Source organism: Caloenas nicobarica, chromosome 1 (genome assembly GCF_036013445.1).
Source record: "Caloenas nicobarica isolate bCalNic1 chromosome 1, bCalNic1.hap1, whole genome shotgun sequence".
NCBI classification, from domain to species: Eukaryota; Metazoa; Chordata; class Aves; order Columbiformes; family Columbidae; genus Caloenas; species Caloenas nicobarica.
The window spans coordinates 175,473,297-175,494,385 of NC_088245.1; the positions used below are offsets into that span (position 1 = coordinate 175,473,297).

The following is a 21,089-nucleotide window of genomic DNA, read 5'->3' on the forward strand; positions in this document are numbered from 1 at the left end:
TAGTGGAGTAAACCAATACAAGGCCTGCAGAGTGTAGGAGAGATCTTTAAATAAAGTTAGTAGCTCTACTTATGGGATATCTGAGTGGCTTACTCTGAGTGGTTCAGAAGGAGGATCCTTGTACTCTCCACCAATAAAACCTCTTGCAATGCTATTCTGCTAGAGTGGAAAAAAAATATAGCCAATGAATCACAAAAGATCCTTTACTAAAAAGCTATTGTCTTGAAAGGGGCTGAGCATGACTGTCTGTGGTACTTGTTTGGGGGAACAATGTTGACCCCTCATTTTAAAAGACACTTCTGAAAAGTACATTTTAATCTCAGTTAATGGTATCTTCTCCAAACTCAGATAAAACAAATAAAAGTATACTAAAACAAATGCACAAAATGTGTATGAGCACAGCAAAATAATCCACTGGAGTACCAAGAAAATAACATTACCCAATGACAGGCTACATAGTTTTGCAAAGATAAGGTATTTGAATGCAGAAATAGTTATTTATTTGCACATCTAGTTAACTGTCTAAAATATAGACACATGTTAATACCTGGCACACATTTCACAGGCACAGACTTGATTATTTAACTTTTGAGACGCAAAATTATCTTCGGATTAATGTCTTATATACTCGTTATAGATCAGTGCCTGTCTTTCAGACTGTTCACTGGAGTTTACAAAATCTGTTGTTCTATCTTCCTAATTTAGTTTCTTTTCAAAGAGACACTATAGGAGGCCATCACCAGTACACTAATATGGGGCAAGCTGTTACTAATATCAAATCAGAACTCATTAAAACACAGCGTTGGAGATATCAGTCCGTTATTAAAGTCAGGTTTTGTCAGTGCATTTCTGTCAATGAAGAAGGTGAATAGTTCATTCAGGATTACTAGTGCAGTTGCTCATAATTAGCCTACAGGATGTTGAATGTCAGTTCGTTACATCTTTATACTTCCTAGTCCCCTGGGGCCTGAAAATTCAGTTTGACATATCATATAATGCACCTCCCTCTTATATCCTGCCTTATTTGTGTGGTTGTTTGGGGTTTTTTTGGGTTTTTTTTGTTTTTTTTTTTTTTAAGAAGAATGAAGTATTTTCTTTAGTTACTTACCAAGAAGCCTCTTTTTATGCAAATGCATTATTGACATGAACTTGATCAATCTCATTTTCTCACTTTTTCTGGGTCTTACTATGACTTTTCAGCTTCACAGAGAACAGACAGCTGGCTTTGTAGCTTATAGGAGTGTGGATATCACTGAGATCTAGATAAAATTAATGTGACTGGGAGTTAATTTTCTTGTCTACGTGCTCTGCATTGTGGGGTGCATCTTTAGGTTTAACAGTTGTGCTGGAAACGTAGTCTGCCTTCAGAGCTCGGTAGTATGAACAAGAGGAGATAAGAGGATTCACAGTCAGAGTAATTTCTAACTGATGCTGTTAAACCTTGATTTAGGATATTTCTGCACAGCTTGGCTTGTGCTCACAAAATGAAACTGGTGGACTGTGCTAACATCATAGGCAGTGATTAAACATTTATAGTTAGCGTGGTATACTATGGTATTGCTGCTGCCCAGAGGCAAAGCATTGTAATGCAGATTCAGTATAGCTGCTGCAGGAACAAAACAAAAGGAGATGTAGAGTCTTCTGCAGTACTGGCTCCTGGCTGTTCTCAAAACTACGGGCATTTCTCTTCTGTTATTTTTTATTTTAGTAGGAGGACAAGGGTAAAAGCAAATGGAGGCTTTTAATAGTGCTTCAAAAACTATAGCTTCCATCTTTTGTCTGTCCGTTGCATCTGTCCTCTGCTTAAAGTTTACTCTGGTATATATTAGATTACTCTGCTTTTGTAAACTGTTTTATGCAATTAAATTCCGTAGCCCTAATGCAAGTGTGTAGTTGTGCTGGTGGTGATGGCTCAGTTGCAACACTGATGAATTAATTAGAATGTCTGCTTGTAGAGGGCCATGATTTGCTGGAGAAATGTGTGCAGACATTTGGATTTTAAGTGCATTCCTGTCCTGTCCTGTCTGTGATCAGTTTAGGTGTATATATGTCAATCATGTTTAAAACAGGGGGGCTCTTGTTTGGTTTAGGTGATTATAAGAAATTATTTCTTGACTGCCAGCAGCAGCTGATATTATTCAAGAGTTCTGTGTTTTGCTTTGTTTGTATTTATTTGCATACCAGAGACTACTGTTTGCATAATAAGACCACTTTTAGTTTAAGTCCCTGTATGGGTGATTGCACATGCATCACAACGTGGTAGGTTTTTTGTGCTGTGTTGAGATCCAGTTCAGCTTTCTGTCTTGCAAAGTGTTGACTCGTAAACATTCACTGTATCTGAAGAAAATAGTGGGGTCGTAGCAACATGCTTTTGATGCCAAGTGTCATAATTGTTATGCTGTGAATTTCGTGAGGCTGGCAGGTTGGTGGAAGAGGGAAAGAGAAAGAGACACAAAGGACATAAATAATCATGTCTTCATTATGCACATGTAGCAGTTCAGATAAACAAGTACTAGTTTACTGCAACAAACAGCATTGAGGAAAGAAAAAAGGTTGCCTGCTAAAGTCTCTTGGAGTGGGAAATTCTAAAATCAGTGCCTGTGGGACATACAGAAAGTATTTAAACCTATTTTAGTCTGCATTTACTGCTACAGCATTGCAATTACACTTTTAAATTCACTTGTAAGCATGTATACGATGTTCTTAAAGAGAACTTTTACAATGAAATTGTATAACCTGTGATACGATTAGCTAGTGCCACACTTGGCCCTAATAATTAATGTGATTTAAAAAAAAGTACCTGCTGGGAAGGCACCTACTGCAGGTGTAATTATGCATTGGTAAGTTCTTAATTCACATGCAGCTGAATATAAGTACGTCTGTAAGCTGAGCCTGATCTTCTCTCTGAAAAGGATTGGGGGTTTCAGCTGGTTTCTTTGAGGAAAACATGGTCCAGTTGGCCTCTGTATCACATAAATGGCACCATCTCATGAAAGTAGTACTGCTGCTAGCTTTACTGGTATTTGTATTTTCTATGGAATTTAGCTGCCTAAGAATTCCTTGAGTGGCAGATGTGTTTCACAAGTGCTCAACAGCATTTGAAAAAGGGACGAAGTACGTAGCTGTTGGCTGAAAAAAGCAATTAAAGGCAACATCTTGTTTTAATGCAGCATTTTGAAAACAGGGATGACCTTTGAAAGTTGTATTGTCTTTTTGTTTGCTTATGACAGAATCTATACAAGCCTGATTTGTCACAGCGCAGCGTCATCTGTTGAGAAAAAATTGTGGAACCACTTACTGTTGCTTATCTTGCTCTTTTTCATCGTTTTTATTTCTTTCTGCTGTTGTGTTTACCCTTTCATTCAACATAAAGACACCTTAAGCTTCACCTACTGGGTGGAAATGTGAAGAAGAGGTGCAAAACCATGTCTATATGAACATGAGCATGTCAGAAAAAACAGATGTTTGTATCAGAAAATAATTAATGTCTCTTTTTTCTAAGGCTTGAGGAAAAGGAAAATGGGAGACGGAACAACTGCAATACATAAAAAATTAAATGAGGACCTTTCCTGATAATGCTATTGCAAAGTGTGAGTGTGGCTTAAGGGTTAGGGCAAGAGTTTGGGAATTAGGTCTCCTGGAGACATACAAGTTTCTTCAGTTCTTCTTTGACCTTAGGTAGCTTTTTTGTGGCTTGATTTGCTTGAGTATATAATAATATGGGAGTTTTTTGGTTTGTATGGATGTGGGGGGAACTGACTGCAAGATGCTTTGAAATTCTCAGATAGAGCCAAGTGGCTGGCAACTGGAGATAGCTGGCAACATTTTTCTACTTGTGTTCTGCTGAGAAATGGCAGAGGACAAGTAAAAAATAATGCCTTTCAAACCTGACTTTCACTGTTTTGCAATGTGTGTAATTGTTTACTGTGGTGTAAAGTGAGTGTAAAAATGCTACTGAACTAGAAGAAAACAGCATTTTATGCTCATTTTATCCAGGCGCAGATCACTACACAATCATCAAGACAGCAGAAAATCAGGCTTTTGTGGTAGATATAGGATACCCATGCTGGACACGGTGTGCTGCTATGTCTGCAAATTTCCCTGAGAAACCCTCTTTTTCCTTGAAGAAGACATTTCTTGTGGGAAGTTTCTAAGCAAGCAAACAACTTTCCTCTTTCTGTACAGTCTGCTACAGTCATGGCTTGAGACCTCATCCTGAAAGTGGAGCAGGAGAATATGGCACAACTTTTAAGCTAACGGTGTCTGAATTAGCATTGGTTGTGAATCTAATTTATTGCCTCCTCCTAGGTGTGCGCTGTACCTGGTGGAGGTAAGGGCTAGATTAGGACCTCTGCTCTGTTTTATGTTGAACAATAAACCTGTGCTTTCCATTGGCCCAACAAAAAAGGCAATGCTTTCATGCCCTTCATTACATACCGCAGTACATAACGATGTGGACTTAAACTATTAATAATTGCATTCTCTTATCAGCTAGAATCCCTAAATCAGCTTGGACTCCATGTGGCATGGCTGGAAACAGACCCAGAGAGGTGGAAAGCTAGGGAGTTAGCGGAGTCTAGAAAATAAACCAGTTTTTTTCCAAATATTAGTCACACGTGGGTATTCTTTGTTGAGTATTTGTTGGTTGGTTCGTTTAGATTTGGGGTTGTTTTCCTGATTATAATATATTGTCCACGTGCAGTGATCTTTTTCTAGAAACTGAAGAGATGGCTTGTGGAAAATAGCCTATGATGTGAAGTTTAAACTCTTCAATAACATTATCAATAGCATCTGTGATTTTAAAAATTAAGACGGGCTAATTCCCATGAAGCTCCTTCAGTATAAGAGGTTGTTAAAGACAAACTGTCTCAACCTAAAGTCATACTGCATTCTTTAGGGAACACAAATTTCAAAAGCTTGCCAGGTGTATTTCAACTTGATAAGCAATATTTAGAGCAGATGTGTATTCTATAATTGATTGTGTATTTTTTTTTTTAATGACAAATAGTAGAACAGTATTGGGAGAAAGATGGGTGATGGACACTGTTGATCAAAGCACTGATATTTACATATGTCTTCTCTACAAAGGACCCTTTGAAGTTAGTCTCCTTGCTAATTCATTCACCCCTTTTCCTTAGAAGGCAGCTTTCAGAGTGGCAGTGTTTAATTTGTGAGTGAGCAATATCTTGTTTGGTTATGACTGGATCTCAAACACGATAGGATCCCTACCCTGGAGGTCAGATTTTTCTGGCTGATACCTGAATCTAGTTGACTGCTTTCTGCTGTGATTCTGTAAACCATGTCAGTATCGATCAGAATAAAACTGCTTTCATGTCTGTGATCTCTGACTGTGCTGTAGAATAACTTTTATCTTAGCCAAATTCTGCCTGAGGGATTTGCCAAAAAAAAGTTTGTTTTGTTTGTTTACTTTTAAATCTTGCTTTGATATGCTATCTGGCAATATAGCCTATTACTTATTTGCATAAATGGGCAGGCAGGCTGGGTTTTTTCAAGCTCTCTTAGGTAGCATAGTAAGAAATTTATCTTTTCCTCAAGAGCCATCAGTGCCCAATTTTCCATACTCTCTAAGAATAATTTGGAAAATTCTGTTGAAACAAAAAGGTTGCACTTGCAGGCATATTTTTAGTGTTTTTGGAAAGGCTCATGTGCCAAAATGACGTGTTATAAATGTTGGCATGGAGAGAAAGGAAAACAGTTTTTTTTATGGAGTGCAAATCCCCACAGTGCAATGCTTAGAGAGATAAAATGTAATGTTTAAGGAGATACAATGCAATGTTTAAGGAGATGTTTCATGGATCACCTCACTCTCTGGGATAACAGGTTAACCAGTGAAAGTCTGAGCCAGATTTTGAGGTGATCGGTGAAGCTTTCTGCCTGTGTATGAGAGGAGAGAGGCTTCATATTTTCATTTACCTGTGCCCCAGTATTACTGCCTGGGTTGGAACTGCACAGTCTTGTAGTGGCAGACAGTGAGATGGCAAGTTTATATAGGGATGTGAGAGCTGATTATAAAAAGATGCTCCTGAGGAAATTGAAAATTTGAATAGTGAGAAGTCCTCAGATGGAAAATGGTTGTCAGTACTACAGCGACGTTTTAGAAATCACCTGTGCCATGTTTAATGAAGCTTTCTGAGCTCTCTGGCTGGGAAGATCAGACCTGAAAAAAAAGAATGACTCAAAATGGGAAGCAGAAAAGACAGGGTGAACCTACTCTAGTTTTTCAGGTAAAGCTTTGTGACTAACTTGTTTTATTTCTTCAATAGCTGTAAAGGAACAGTTTAGGAATCTGATAGACCAATTAAGACACATTTGTGTACGTGTTCAGACTGTATTCTAATGGTGTATGGTTAACTGTGTTATATTGATACATGAACAAATTATTTTCCTTTGATTTCTTTTTCTTTTTAAGAAAGTCTAACATATGACTCAGATGACTTTTAATTGTTTATTAAAAAAAAAAAAAAAACACCACCAAACTATTTTAAAAAAAAAGAAACATGTCTAGGTAAAAAAAAATAACCAACTTAAAAGAAGAAATGAGGTCAGTCATTTAAAAACTAGATAATCTACAAACAGAGACAGGGCCTGCTATTAAAATAGAGAGGTAAACAGAACACTGTCCCTTCTCAAGCATGCACAATCTCTAGACAAATTGTAATTTTCTCTTTCTTCCCTATCAAAATATGTAGTTATTTTCTAAGCAGTGCGCTGCATGGTTTACAGCTCACAGGTAATAGCAGCTGTAGAGCAGAAATCTGTTTTTTGCAGCTCTAAGTAAAGTAAATGGCAACTATAGACAGTAGTAAAACAGGCAAGGGTGGTCATTTTTTTCAATAAGAATGACTTTTTAACTCTATACTGATAAAAAAGACACTTTCATGTAATGCTAATTCTGGAATCTTTTCATCCAATAGATGGAAGTGGATTATAAATGAATGTTGCAGGTGATCATTAACATCTCCATGACAAATTATGTGTTAGTGTAACTGTACTGTATATACACTGGAGATTTTTTCAAAAGCTTCTTTTGGCTTTGTAGAAGTGTAATGGTCTGTGCATATTGCTGGTGGAGAATCTTATCCTTAGGTATGCAGTTCATTTAACAAGAAGTGAAGTGGTCATTTATGTATGTGGATGTGACATGAGTACGTATCTTTTCTGTATATGGGATTCTCTAATCAGACATAGAAAATTTCACCATTTTATTATCTTCTGTTTTAAAAGTGATTGTGAGGGGATCTTGCTTCCCCATGTTTCTTCACTATTTGTTTTCTTCTAAGGATACTAACCTAGGAGAATGCATACTGCATATCATGCTGCACTTCCACTTGTCATTTTGAGATGATCTCTAGACAATAAGGTCAGACAAAAAGTGTATGCCAAATGAACCAGACAGAAAGAAGCTGGTCAAATGAATTAAAAATAGAATAGATAAATATTCCAGACTTAAAACAGTCAGCTGTAATCTCTCAACCTTCTTTATTGCTTTTCTTCTCCTCACATACAGAGTTCCTTTAGAACAGGCAGGTATACTGCACAGTGTAAGAACTTTTCATTAAGGCATCGGTTAAGATTTATTCCCAAATCTCAAAAATATCAGTATATTGATTACTTTATCATCTTGCACATTAAAGATTAATTTTCATCATTTTTTTCTCCAAAATACCGACGTTGTTTTGTATTTAATGAGGAACTCAACTATTTTTTTTAATTTTAGCAAAAAATAGTGTTTAACTTGTACTTTGCATCTCTTTAGTAAAAGATGTGCTCAAACATTTCTCAATATTTCGCTTTTTCAGTGGGTAATAGGTGTTCCTATCTAAACATTTCAGCAACCTCATACTATGAAAAATACGTTGTACTAAAACAAACAAAAAAGAATGTTGATTTTTCTCTGACTCTTCATAGCTAGGAAGCATGCATAGCAAACAGTGTTCAGATGAAACTTAAATTTTAAATATAGCACCCACCTATATATATTTTCTATTATTTTTTTTTCTCTGTGCCTATGGTACCAAAGTAGCATCAGCTGTTATTGAGTTTGCAGCATTACAGAAGCTGATACCTGTCACCCAAGCCTCGCTGTAAGTGCCACCTTGTACAGTAGTATGAGAGTTGTACTGCACAAAGAGTATCTATCCCTGGTCATTCTCTCATGTCATATATCTGAACATGCTGACAGAATTTCTGCCCAAGGAGTTTGAATTAAGCATCTGGAAATTAAGTATCTGGATTCCAAAGTATACAGTGATCAGCACCCAAACAGAGAAAATAGCCTAATTATAATATTTTCACACAGTCAGTGTAAATGAAACACCCACAGCACTATAAACTTGCAATGTGCTGTGGCTAAGGGTTAAACACACATCCAGATGAGAAGGCTATCCTGGAATACTCTTTTTGCAAGTAGTCTCTTGCCTCTGATCCTCTGTAGTCTGCTGCTTCTACTCCAATGACCCCCTTTTGCTATGACTGATTTTTTTTTTTTTTAATAAGTAGGTTATCTGAAACGCTGGTTATAAGAAAAAATATATATTTTTAATATAACGGGTTCATAATCTGTAAAACACTGCATAGTTCAAGCAGGTTTTGTTTTTTTCTTTAAACATACATGAACTTACTTCTCAGAGGATAAATTAAATTCTCTACTATGGAAGTGCAGAAGAAAACATCTGATATATGTTGTTTACAACCCTTTGCAAGTGTGGTGCCTCTATCTTGACAAAGAGAAACTCTCTTTAAAGAACAGGATACTCTTCCTTCTCCTTTCCTTACTAAATTCTGGTTTGACATGTTTATTCTCCCTTCTGGATCAGAGTTAGATTTTACATAAAATAAAACAGATTTATATTTATAGGTTAAATGGAGATAAGTCTATCTGGAGTTCTGACTTTCAAGACAAGTCAGGATGAATATCCAGCAGAACCTGCTTCTCGTATTCTAGCAGTGCTACAAAAGAGAGTAACAATTCATTTTGAAACTAGAGCACTAAAGTATCTTTAAAGATTCCTATTTTATTTGATTTGACAAAGGTAGAAGTCTGCTTTGCTTGCAAGCTCATGTCAGCTTCTGTTTTCTCTTACAGAGTGGAAACATAAGTGGTTAAAAATCACCAGTTGCCACAGTTTATTGTTTTTTATGAGCAAAGAGGTCTATAGCACCAAACAGTGGAATGAAACTCTCTCTACTGCCTTAAATGTTGGAGACTAAGGCTGTATTTTGTAAATCTTAGACCAATAGCATTCAAACATACTATTATAAATGGACTCATATAATTGTTAGATGATGAGTCTATTGTAAGATTTATGAAGACACAAGGGTATGGCAAAAGTCTTAAACTACTTGGTTTCCTTAGGTGAGAGCAGGATGCACTTCAAGCAGGCTCTCATCTCCCCACCGAATAATCTAAATTGTGTTTATTTGAAGCTCTAGTGATACAATAATTCATTCCTTTGACATTAAAATGTAGTAACTTTTAAAGAAAATAATTTCATCGCAAGAGTTTAACATTCAGAAGACTTTCCTGACTTCTTCAGTTTTTAGAGATGGATGTTCCGCTGTGGAATAAAATGTGAAGAGCATTGAGAAGTGTGTGTTTGTTTGCTTGTTTTTCGTGGAATCTATCCTTTCATATAAAATCCACCCATCATGCTATTCCACAGTTGTATAAGCATGAGTGCCCAGCATGTGGTCTGGGGACTTCCTGGAGTGTAGTAAAAATTATTTTCTGTCCTATCATTCTTGCCTCAGTTTGACCCTTGATGTTTGAGCAAGTATTTAAAATCTTAGAAACCTAGTCTGAGGAAGAAAGAGAAAGTAGAAGAGCAAAAATTTGAGTAAGGAGGTAGAGAAGCTATAAGAAATAAAATGGATGGAACTTATTAAATATTTTAATGGGAATGTTCTAATCATTATACACTCACTCTTTTACAGGCTTTCCTGTAAGCAGCTCTTGATGTATAAAAATTTGGGAATATGTGTTCATTAACTTGCTTGTGTTTGTAATGGGACATAGATCTTACCGTTATCGTCTTCATGAAAGTTGAATAATCTACAATTCAGTATTGTGGGTAATCTACCTGTTTGGTATTGTGGATAAAGTTCCCAAAAGGCATCTTGCACTGCCCAAGTTCCTTTTAAAGTGACAGCTGGTATTTAATTTACTTTAATTTAAAAACAAATACAGAAAAAATAAGAAAAAAACAACCCTTTCAACTTTTTTCCTTGTCTGGAATCCTGTTCCTGACATAAGAATCCATTGACAATAAAAGGTGATAATTAATATTCATGTAAACGGCTTCACAGGGAAAGACTGGTATGAATACTTAGGAAAAGAGGAGTCCAAGTGACAGTGAATAGAAAAGCCATAAATTCTATGAATGAAAAGTGAGGAAAGCTTTTATATTGCTGTGCTACCTCATCTGTTACTGTCTACCCTTCTTAGGGCAGGATGTCAGAACAAATTTTTTCCTAGAAATTTATGGTTAGTAGATTGAGATTCTTCTAGATAAAGACAGATTCTTTTTGGAACAGATATACTTAAATCTTAGACCATAGTCTTGTAATCAGATTCATATCGATGGGAGCTGGAGGAAATATCTTTTGAAGACTTTTTTTCAGAGAGTGAAATGAGGTCACTGTTTATTAAAAAAAAAAAAAAAATCAGGATTGTTAACCTGTTCCTTCACAAAACTGCATACTTTGGTTCAATAGCTGCAAACAGTCACCTTGATTTCTTGCAGAGCACAAAGTTAAGCATGTGACTGAGCTATTGCTGGGGTAGAGTCTTAGCTCCAACTGCTTCTGAAGATGAACTGTATGTTCTTATGCATTTTTATCTAAAATATCTTTTCCCCTCTTCAGCTGTTAGCTGCTTTCCAAGGAACTCATCTGCTTTTTTATCAGACTGAAAGCTTGTGAGGCCTCATTTGGTGTTAACCAGTATAATCTCTTACACAAATAAACAATTTTTTATCACAGTAAATTCTATGAAAATAATTATTTTCTTTCTGGAAGGGGAAACAGTATCTTCTATATCATCTTTGTGTGTTAGTTGCAAAGAAGAAACTGTTATGCATTAGAAATTCATGACTCCAAGAATTTTCCACTTTTTTCTGCTGAAGATAATTAGAATTCATGTAACCAGACCTACTGTGAAAACAGTGTAAAGTCTGAATAATGTGAATCTGTTTTTACAACAACAACATTGTTGCATGTATAAAAACTGAGGTATTCATTTTAGTAATAAAAAGCAGAAAATAACCACCAGGTATTAACGTTCTCAAAAGGCTGTCTGTAATGGTTTCTAATAAATCAAATGACTGTGTGTATAAACCCATACTTTCACTTTGCACACTAGGCAGCAAATGGGAAGTGTTAGCTCTGAAGGATTTATCGCTCAGCAGTTCACATGGTAAACACAGGTAAGGAGTTGATTAAACAGCTTAAGATAATGTTTCTTAAAGCAAGTAGCTTCCTTAGCTCTTCTGCGTGGTTTTCTGAAAGGCTATGCATTGTAGTTGCAAAAAGATTGCTTCTGACAGCGATGTTCTTCATATTAGAACATTGTCAAAACAGGTATGTACATAAGGAAAAGAAACAGCTGAAATGCATCACTTGCTGAACATATTGCTGGGCATGCTCAATCTGGCTATACAATTGAATAGCAAAGCTCAAGGCAGACAACAGATGTCGTGACTTTTGGCAGTGAAACTATACTCTTGGATTATTTTTTTTTAATAACTTGTATTGAGGCTTGAAATGAGTTGTTCATATATTGAGTAAGGAGAAATTCATCTTCTTACATGAATTCATATTCAGCTTCTGTGTTTTGACCAACATTGTTGCTCTGTACATACTAAATGATAGTGGAAGGTATTAAAAAAAAAGAAAGAAAAAGAAAATAACCTGTCTTACATTCAATTTATGATTTGATTTCATAACTTATCCTTGTAGTCATTGAGTCACATATTTACAGCATAACTGCTTGAGGACTTGCATACATTATCATGCCGATTAGATAGCAAAGAGACAGGACCGAGTTAGCATAATTGTCGTACACCATCCAGGTATTTATTCTTCTTTACTGAAGTGAGGATGGAAATCTGCTTTTCATCACTAATAGAGGAGGGACTTGTTTCAGATCTCTCTCTGAACTGTTCCTGACTGTTCACACTCAACTGGGAATCAGGATCTTGTGTACCTGCATTCTCCTTGTCTCACAAAACTTGACCTTGTCACTTGAGTGTGTTGTCTTTAACTTCTACTCCAGGAAAAACATCTTAACATTTTTATAGTCAGGTTTAATAGCCACCAGAGAGATAAAATTCTAAGACTAACTCGTCTTGACAGAAAGTTCTGAACATTTGCTAGACATTTTTGGATTAGGAGGCCAGTTCTTTTCTCACTAAGAGAGTAATAATAATTAACAATTTAAGTAGAGATGAAATGGACTTTGGCACTGTAGGCTTTTTCAGTGTCTCCTACCTAATTTAAAACATGTCTAATTTGGGAATACTTTGTTTTGCACCTGAGGAAGCCTAAGAAGTGTGTGTCCTTATCTGAGGCCAGTAGAAGCACATGTGTGAAAATTAAAGTGTTTGGATTTCTGAATGTCCAAACCACTGTTCAAATTTGTGCCTTGGGCTTTTTGTGACTCAGTTTACAGGTCTGTAGTATCAGCAGTAACAACTCTATGTTGTTTTGAAGTATAGTTAAGGGACAGATTCTCTGAGGGAGGCACATAAAGTATAGATTACTCATTGCTAGACAGGAACCGTGTGCCCTACTTAACATGTGAAGAAACAACCTGTGTTCTTTGGATTTGATTGTCTTGGGAATGACAACAGCAAAATTGACACCCTGCCTTAAGTGATGCTGTTCCTACCTTTCCAGTGCAGACCCCTCTCTATTGCAAATCCCCATTCCCATTTCCCTCCCCACCACCTTCATATCCAGACAAAAATAGCTGAGCCACCTGGTGCACCGTATCTGCAGGAATCAATTTTCATTTCCTGCCAGCACGTGAGCATCCTTCTCTCAAGGTGAGTCGGTGGAAGCTGGCTGCTCCTCTGTTGGAAGCAGCGCGTAAATAACAAAGCACTACTACTGTGTTACAAAGTTGGGGGAGTCAGGGCGTCATATAAGTGTAAAAATGTCTGTTTTGTAAGCAGTGTTACCGTAGGTAGAAAAACTCACACCAGAGTGCAAAAGAGGGATTTGTATCGGTGACTTTCCAGCCCATGGAGTTCACTGTGCTGTGCACTGTGAGAATGGCAGGTATGGCACAGTCACCTGCCAGCAGCCTGCTGCTCCGCGCAGGAGTAGCTGGGAGAGTCAATACTCATCTGTGAAAACATCTGTGTAATTAAGCTGAATGCCGAAGAGCATGAGAGTTCAGATGATAGCAGAATGCTTCAAATGTACCCTTAGATAGATTTGATTATCACATGGTTTTCCCAGGCTTGGCTACGTAACTCAATAGGCATTGATGAATTGATAGATGTGTATGCCAAATGCATTAAGCACTGTTTTACTGAAGTTAGGATGGAAAGAGAAAGAAGTAAACTCTTCTAACAGACACTTTCTTGTAATTCCACATCATCCTCACCTTCTGTTCAAATGGGAAGTGTGTGGCTTTTAACTTTGTGTTCCCTGTTGCAATTAAAAAAAAATAGTATGTGATTTGTGGTATAAAATAAGGGTTTAGTTAAAATAATCCTGTTTTTTCTTACAAATATAAGTGTATTCTAATTTCATTAATAACTTGTATTATATCAGTATTAGCTGAAGTATAGGTATGATGTGTAAAGGATGAGAATACCAATGCGTATGATATGTGATTGCAATATGTTGGGTTTTGCAGAATGTAATTTTCTATAAAATGCCTACAGATGTTTTAAAAACAAACATGATTCTCAGAACACATGCTTTCTTGAGGATTAAAAGTACATACAGCTGTTGAGGCTTGTTTGAGTGGTTTGGGTTTTTTTTCGTTTTGAATTGACATTTTTATCTTTAAGGGATTGTGAAAGTCTTATACTAAGGATTATATCGTGCTTAATATTAACTGAGAGCTGGGTTTTTTTAGAAAAAAAAACCAACAGATTTTTTCTAAAATCATGAATTCTAACTTTCTCCTATCATGCATTGGGTTCAGCTGAGAAGACAGTGAATATGAACAGATGTGAGAAGTTTTGTGCTACTCTGAAGTTTTGTTGGGAACTTTCAATAGGAGCCCATTTGGGAGAAAGGCTACATGATTATTCATTCATTGCTTTTTCTATATCGTATTGCAATGATACTATTCATGTCACAAAATTCAATTTCTACTATTTACATTTTAACATCTGAATATAGTAAATTTTGCCACTGAAAAAAGAACTGCCTAGTGTTGTGGTAACTCATCTGCTAACACAGTCTCTTGGTTTTGATGAATGGACTCAATCTGAAAGATTCTCTACTATGATGTGTGATACTTCAAATAAACAGAAATATATTTTTCATCTGCATGTTGGGAGGAATCATTTCTATTGTCACATATGAATAACTCGTTCTGAATGTTGCGTTTTCTCTGTCGTACTGAGCTGCTCATTTAAAGTGAACAGGGAGAAGTTACTAGATAAAAACCGTTGTTCAGCTAAATAATTATATCCTGAAATGTTTAAAGCAAATCCATCCAGTGTGACTTCTCGGTTTTGTTGTTGTTACTTATTTCATTGTTCTTTTTCTAATAGAAATGACAGTTCTATTTCAATAGCATTCTGAGCAATTTTGAAAATCAAGAATAGTGGCCAATCTTTTAAAGTTAAGTCTTAAATCAGTATTAAAACTTAGATACTTTGACATGCACAACAGGCAAAAACCCTGTGGTTTCTACCATAAAGATCTGAACAACACTCAGAAATGTTTATTAATTAGCAATGTTGAGGATCTTTTTCTCTCTCTTTTTTTTTTTTTTTTATAAAGGCTTAACTTCACCTAGGAAGTACATTTGCAATGTAAAAATGTTTGTGTCTGTATTTCTTTTGTCAGTGGAAGAAAAGCATAATGTATGCATACAGTATTTTTTGTGCAATTAATTAATTTCCTATTCTTTGTGTGGGGCAGAACTTCTTAAACACACACACACATGCTCGTCTGATTTGCCTCTCATTTTAATACTTGCATAAAGATTCTCTAGGCTTTCTGATCTTCTCTTTTACATATTTCATTTTCCTCGGTTTCTGAGAAGGCATTGTATTGAGGGAGTCAACTGGCACAATGCCAGCAATTAATGATAAGCCTTCCCTTGTCATTCTTTCTCTGCATCATTGTAGGCTGTTATGAGTAAAGCAAAAGAACATAGTGTACCTGTGCTGTGGAATTCAAAATCCATCACTTCACCTTTTCTTCCAGGAAGAAAACATGTGTAGTTGAAGGGACAGACCAGGACAACTGATGTCACTAAGCAACACATAGAAGGCTTGCTTCTTTCTTTTTCTCGTATTTGTTTAGTTTTAGGGTTTTTCTTGTTGCTTGTTTTGATGTGTGGTTTGTTTGTTTGTTTGGGTTTTGTGTGTGTGTTGGTTTGTGTTTTTTGGGTTTTTGTTTGTTTGGTTGTTTTGTTTTGTTTTTAAATCAGAATTTTGCTCATGATTAGAAAAAGCATTTGTAATATTATGGTTTTAGTCCACTTAGAGAATTTTTCCAAATGGGACTGTGTGAATGAGCCTTCATAGGTATTTAGGTGCTACAAACTAATGTCAACAGGGTATCACAGTAGGTTTGGCTTAATGATGCTAAATGCAGGATCATAATGTTTGGGGAGATTATTAAAAGATTGCTTGAAGATTTTGCACAGCAAGGTGGTATATTTCCTCAACTTCTTTTAAGGATTGATCTCATTGATCTAAGTGTGGTGTGTAGCTGTTCTGGGCTTCACAGAAAAGCTCTGAGCAACCTCTGTGCAAAGAAAGGTTCTGAATAATACAATGTTTAGGGCTTTATGTAATGCCACTCCCATTGGTCGTTTTGTCTTGTACTGGTCTTCAGGGTTCAGATGCAAAATCCAGTGAAGTCAGCAAAATACTTTCTTCTTGGATCAGGAAATTTTTTAGTTGATATACTCTGATTTTACTTTTGCTTCTTGAGTTAAAATTTAGGCCTCTACACTCAGATTTCAAAAATATCTAGATAGCCTTTCAAGTTATAAGAGATTTCTTGCATTCTAGCAGCTATCATAGCTTACAATTAATAAACATTGGCTTTCAGATTTTCAGTGAAGAGAAAAATCCAAAATGAATCTTCTGATTCTGAGTGAAGAAAAGAGTACATGGACATCATATATGCTAACTCTGATTCCCTGCTGTAAATTATAGCAGTGGCCAGTAATTTCTACCTTTCCCAGCTGTAGAATGTGGTTTTGGTACAACACAATTTTATTTTAGAATTGAGTCAATAGCACATAGTCCTCTACCAGGGAAGTTTTTTCTGATTTTTCTTACCCTTTAAAGAAGAAGGACTCTGTCTTAATGATTTTGCAATTGTGTGATGGTGCTAAGAGACCTATTATGACAAAGAATAAAACTGTTACTGGAAGTATAGCATGACTTGTCAAAAGATTCATTTTCGGTAGACTTAATAGATTTCTTGACTGAAATCTTGACGGATGCTGGGCCTATCAAATTACTAATCTAATCTAGTTGGTAACTGGGTGTGTTATCCAGTATGGGAGGCAAAAAAAGAACACAACAGAAGGATGCCTATAGGAAAATGACCCTAGTACGTCTTCTCTTCTCTGGAAAAAATGATATTGTTTTGCAAAATATATATTGTGACACACAAGGTGGATAGCTTTCACAGATAACCATCACATGTTCAGGATAAACAGAGGACAAGATGATATTGGTGATTCAGTCTTCTCCACATTGTGGCCGTTTTGGGTGGCCTTCCAAAATAAATCTCCATGGAGTTACTACGATGTAACATTTTAAAAGAATTTATTTCAAAACATTTTCTAAAATCTAGAATACTATAAGCCACATTCACATTGCCTAGTATATATGTCTAAATTTTATATTTGTTAAATACATATGTAGGGACAGCTGTGGTTAACGATTTCAGTCACTTTCTCTGTTGCACACTACCTGAGTACCATATCTAGGACTTCCAGTGTATTGTGTTGCCATATAACACTGTTAGAAAATTAAGCAGGTAGATTTAAAAGATGCCCATACACAGTGGTTGTTTTGTGCATTTTTAGAAAAGAACTTCTGTAGAACTCTATTTTTATCTGTATTAAAATCTGTTGTATTTTTCCACTGGAGCATTGTTTGCCAGTTGGTTACTACCATGGATTTAATAGAACTATCAATCAGAAACATTGTAAAAAGGGAAAATAAAAAGCAAACAAAACAACACAGCAGAACGGGCTGTGAACAAAACCCGTGGCTTTTTTTTTTGTACTGTGGAAAGGACACTTATCAGAATGACCTTATTTTTTTGGATGCAACTGAGCTTCAAAAGGGCAAAACAGGTGTGCTGTTTTCAGGAATGTTAACTTATTATGTGACACAGTTCATAAACCAGCGGCTAAATTTGAGAACAGAATGCATTTTGTGGCCAGCTCAATGCATCTTTACTTTCTCTAGAAATGAAAACATTTCATAATTCTTCTCATACTATTAACCTTCTGCACTTGAGATGCGGTGGCATCACAGCAGAGTGGAGGGCCTTCTCTGAGAGGTGTGCCAGGATGCTGTCTGCTTGCCTGGGATAGCTCAAGCACTTCAAAAACCTGGACAGATAGGGTGCCACGTCACGAGAGGTACCATCCTGCTGGGCTTCAGAGGAGCTAACAGTTGAAGGTGGGCCACTGTATCCAGTTGACAAACCAGTTCTGCTGCTAGCTTGTGCTACAGTTCTACCCAGCAATGCCTGTTGTGTTCTGCCTCTCAAATCGTTATGTTGACAGTTTTTAGAGACAGGAAAAGTCTTTGAATGGACATTTGCTTCTTCCATTATCCTACTCTGTCTGTCTGGTCCTACACTTTCTGTGTATAAATGTCCAAACGAGTTCTTTCTCTACTCTTTTGAACTTTCTTAGTCCTCTGAATATCTGAGAATCTTTTCCATTTTTGCATTTTTGTTACTATTCCTGTAAAAATCCTCATGTCCTCTCCTGTTTCTGTGGCCTTTATTGAAACTTGAGCTGTGCTTCATACACTTAGCTCTTTCTGTACTATTCACCAGCACAGCTTTTTCCTCTTTTTCAAGCATTTGCATGGAAACAAATCAGCTGCACACAAATGGATCTGCAGTGATGTACCTTCCGCTTGCGAACAGCATAAGGCAGCCAAATTTCTGGAAGAGATCAGAGAGTTAGGTTACACGGGTAAAGGTGTGCATTGGAGACAAAGCAGCTGCTCCACAGTCTTTTGAACTTTCATTTATCAACTCCCTCTTCACAACCATGGTATCATGGCAGCAATTTTTCACAGCCATCAAAGACTATATTTTTTCCCAAACTGTTACCAGATTTTTGGTATAAGACCTCTGGCATATGCTTGTGCTGTATAATTGCAATTGAGCACGGTTCAGGGTTTACATAGGTTCAAGTATTGTGTGTTGAGGATTGAGTTCAGCACTTACCAAGTGAAGCCGCTGAAAGTAGGTAATGTTCCTATATGTGGGAAGGGCTCACTATACATTCGCTTAGCTACAAAGCAATCACTTCTTCCATTCATACCCTGGTATAGTAGTTCTGAGTTCTCTGAAGAAAGTGATATTAAAAAAAAAAACCACTTCATATTTTAAAAAGTTATTTAATTTCCTTGCCCTCGTTGAAATTTGGAAAAAAAACCTGGAGGGCTGTGTGCTCTTTCCTGAGCGGCTTGCGCCTATGGCACAGTCCAGTGGCCCTGTGCTGGCGTGGGGCTGTTTGCGCAGCCGATTGTGACTGGAGATGAAGATGACTCTTTGTCTCTTCTGTCATGTTGAATTCTAGGGCTGGCATTTAAGAAACCCTTTTGAATGAGTAGCTTCAAATTGATCCAGTTTGTTGAAAAGCTTGAGGCCCACTGAATTGAAAAATAGCATTTGGATTGGAAAAAAAATGATAGATTTCAAGTCACTATGCAAGCTTTGTGAGACTGGATTTTGCATTGCAGCAGTCATTGAGAGTGTGTAACTGCTTGTTTCAGCATTCTTTTAATTTAGTGACTTTTCTCCCACTAAACTTAGAACAAAAATATTTCTGTATGTGCATATCCATGTCTATGTGTGTGCATGTATGTGTTACTAACAGCTATATATAAGAAATTATTTGAAATACATCCTAATGTTTAAAAAAAGGTTAGAAGCTATTTCAATGTATTTTCTGAACATGTCGCTATTGTGAATACCGTATATTATGTATGGCTTTATGCAGATCTGTAGAAGTTACAAAATGTCGTTGAAACCCATGGTTATGAAACTAAATGCAGAATTATAAGATTTGTGGACAAAGAATTACTGTGGATTGCTAATTTATTAAGGCATTATTAATTTATCAACTATTAATAAATGCATAAATTGTTAATAGTGTCATGTAAACACGCAATATGATAATTTCATTCCTAAGCTTTACTATTTTTCCGTTCAGGAGAACTTATGACTTGAATCTTGTAGATTTTTTTCCTAATACTAACATCATGAATCAGCAATTAGCCTTCTGTTTGGAGAAAAACTTCAAGCTGTGCACTTCAAAATTAGATGTGGAAGATTTTTATTAAGGTTGCATGATGCATTTATTCTCTTTTTTTGAAAACAATTTAGGTATGACAAGGACAGTTAAGGCTTACTGCTTAAACATTGATTAAAAACGCGTATTTCCATGTGTTCTCCATTCTTCTAGAATTTGTTGGTTTTGATTAGAGGTTAACAAAAGGATTTAGAAAATTCCATTCTTCAAATGTCAGAGCACTGATCCCAGCCATACACCTAAACATTTATTTTTCACCTTCCCTGTCTGTCTGTTCTCCCTCCCCAAAAAACGCTGTTTGCTGGAGAGCAGTCTCAGGCCATACTGACAACTTGAACCCTGTTAAGGGATTGTAAGAATTTTTCACAGTCCAAACAGTGGACAGTTTACAGGCTGGTGAACAATTTGACCATGCAGATATACACATGCTAGAGTTCAAGGCTGTGACCTGCTGCTGTTCAAATTACTAGGACAAACATAGCCTTTGGGACCAGGATTAGCAATTTAATTAGAACACCATGTAAAATTCATATACTATATCATTTGCTGAGTGGGACCTATATCATTATACATCTAACGTGACACAGTTAAAGGAAAAGGAAAGTCAAGTAGTATTTATATAAACAATATAGTTGGAATTCTGTAGTTTTTGGAGCATCACATCATAATCTTCAGGTTTTATAATTTGCATGAGTTACTGATGTTTAATCACAGTAACATGCTCTAGGGTGAAATGCTTTCATGGAAAACAGCAACAATTTGGCGCTGTCATCTTTTACAGTTTAACATAATAAAAAACATAAACTCCTAGAAAATTTGCAGACATGTAAGTGAAGAGCAAGCCATGTCAATCATTATGATAACTAATGCTAGCAAGAATAATATTGGGGATAAAAGTCGCTCTTTCAAGGTTTAAACTAATTCCTCACTATGAAACATTAAGATGAAAATATGATAAGGATGAGATTACCTCAAAGTGTCTAATTGGTACAACGAGTTTATTCTGCATGATACTGGTAACAGCTGGAAACAAGATGTTGGATTTAAATGAAACATTCACTTACCTGAAATTTTCTTATTACTTGCTAAATTCAAGAATGTAGCTGCATTCTTTCTTTCAAGGTAAGCCAATATGTTTTTTTAGCCTACAGATTGGCATTCTGGATAACTCTTTTGAATACCAAGGCCATTCATTCTTCCAGCTGCTAATAGCTCGTGAAGTTTTTGTCTGTCCTCAAATAGTACAGTGGCGCTTGTGTCCAGAGTGATGCTTGTACAGAAGAGAGACACCTAGTAGGAGCACAGGGAAGAAAATGGAATAGTTGCAGCAAAGTGTTAGTTTACTATG

At 36.4% G+C, this 21,089-nt stretch overlaps 1 protein-coding gene across 7 annotated transcripts in view; it reads left to right on the top strand.

Moving 5' to 3' along the window:
- PCDH9 (protocadherin 9) overlaps positions 1 to 21,089 on the top strand; it is a 680,268-nt gene that overhangs the window by 213,359 nt on the left and 445,820 nt on the right. The window lies entirely within an intron of this gene.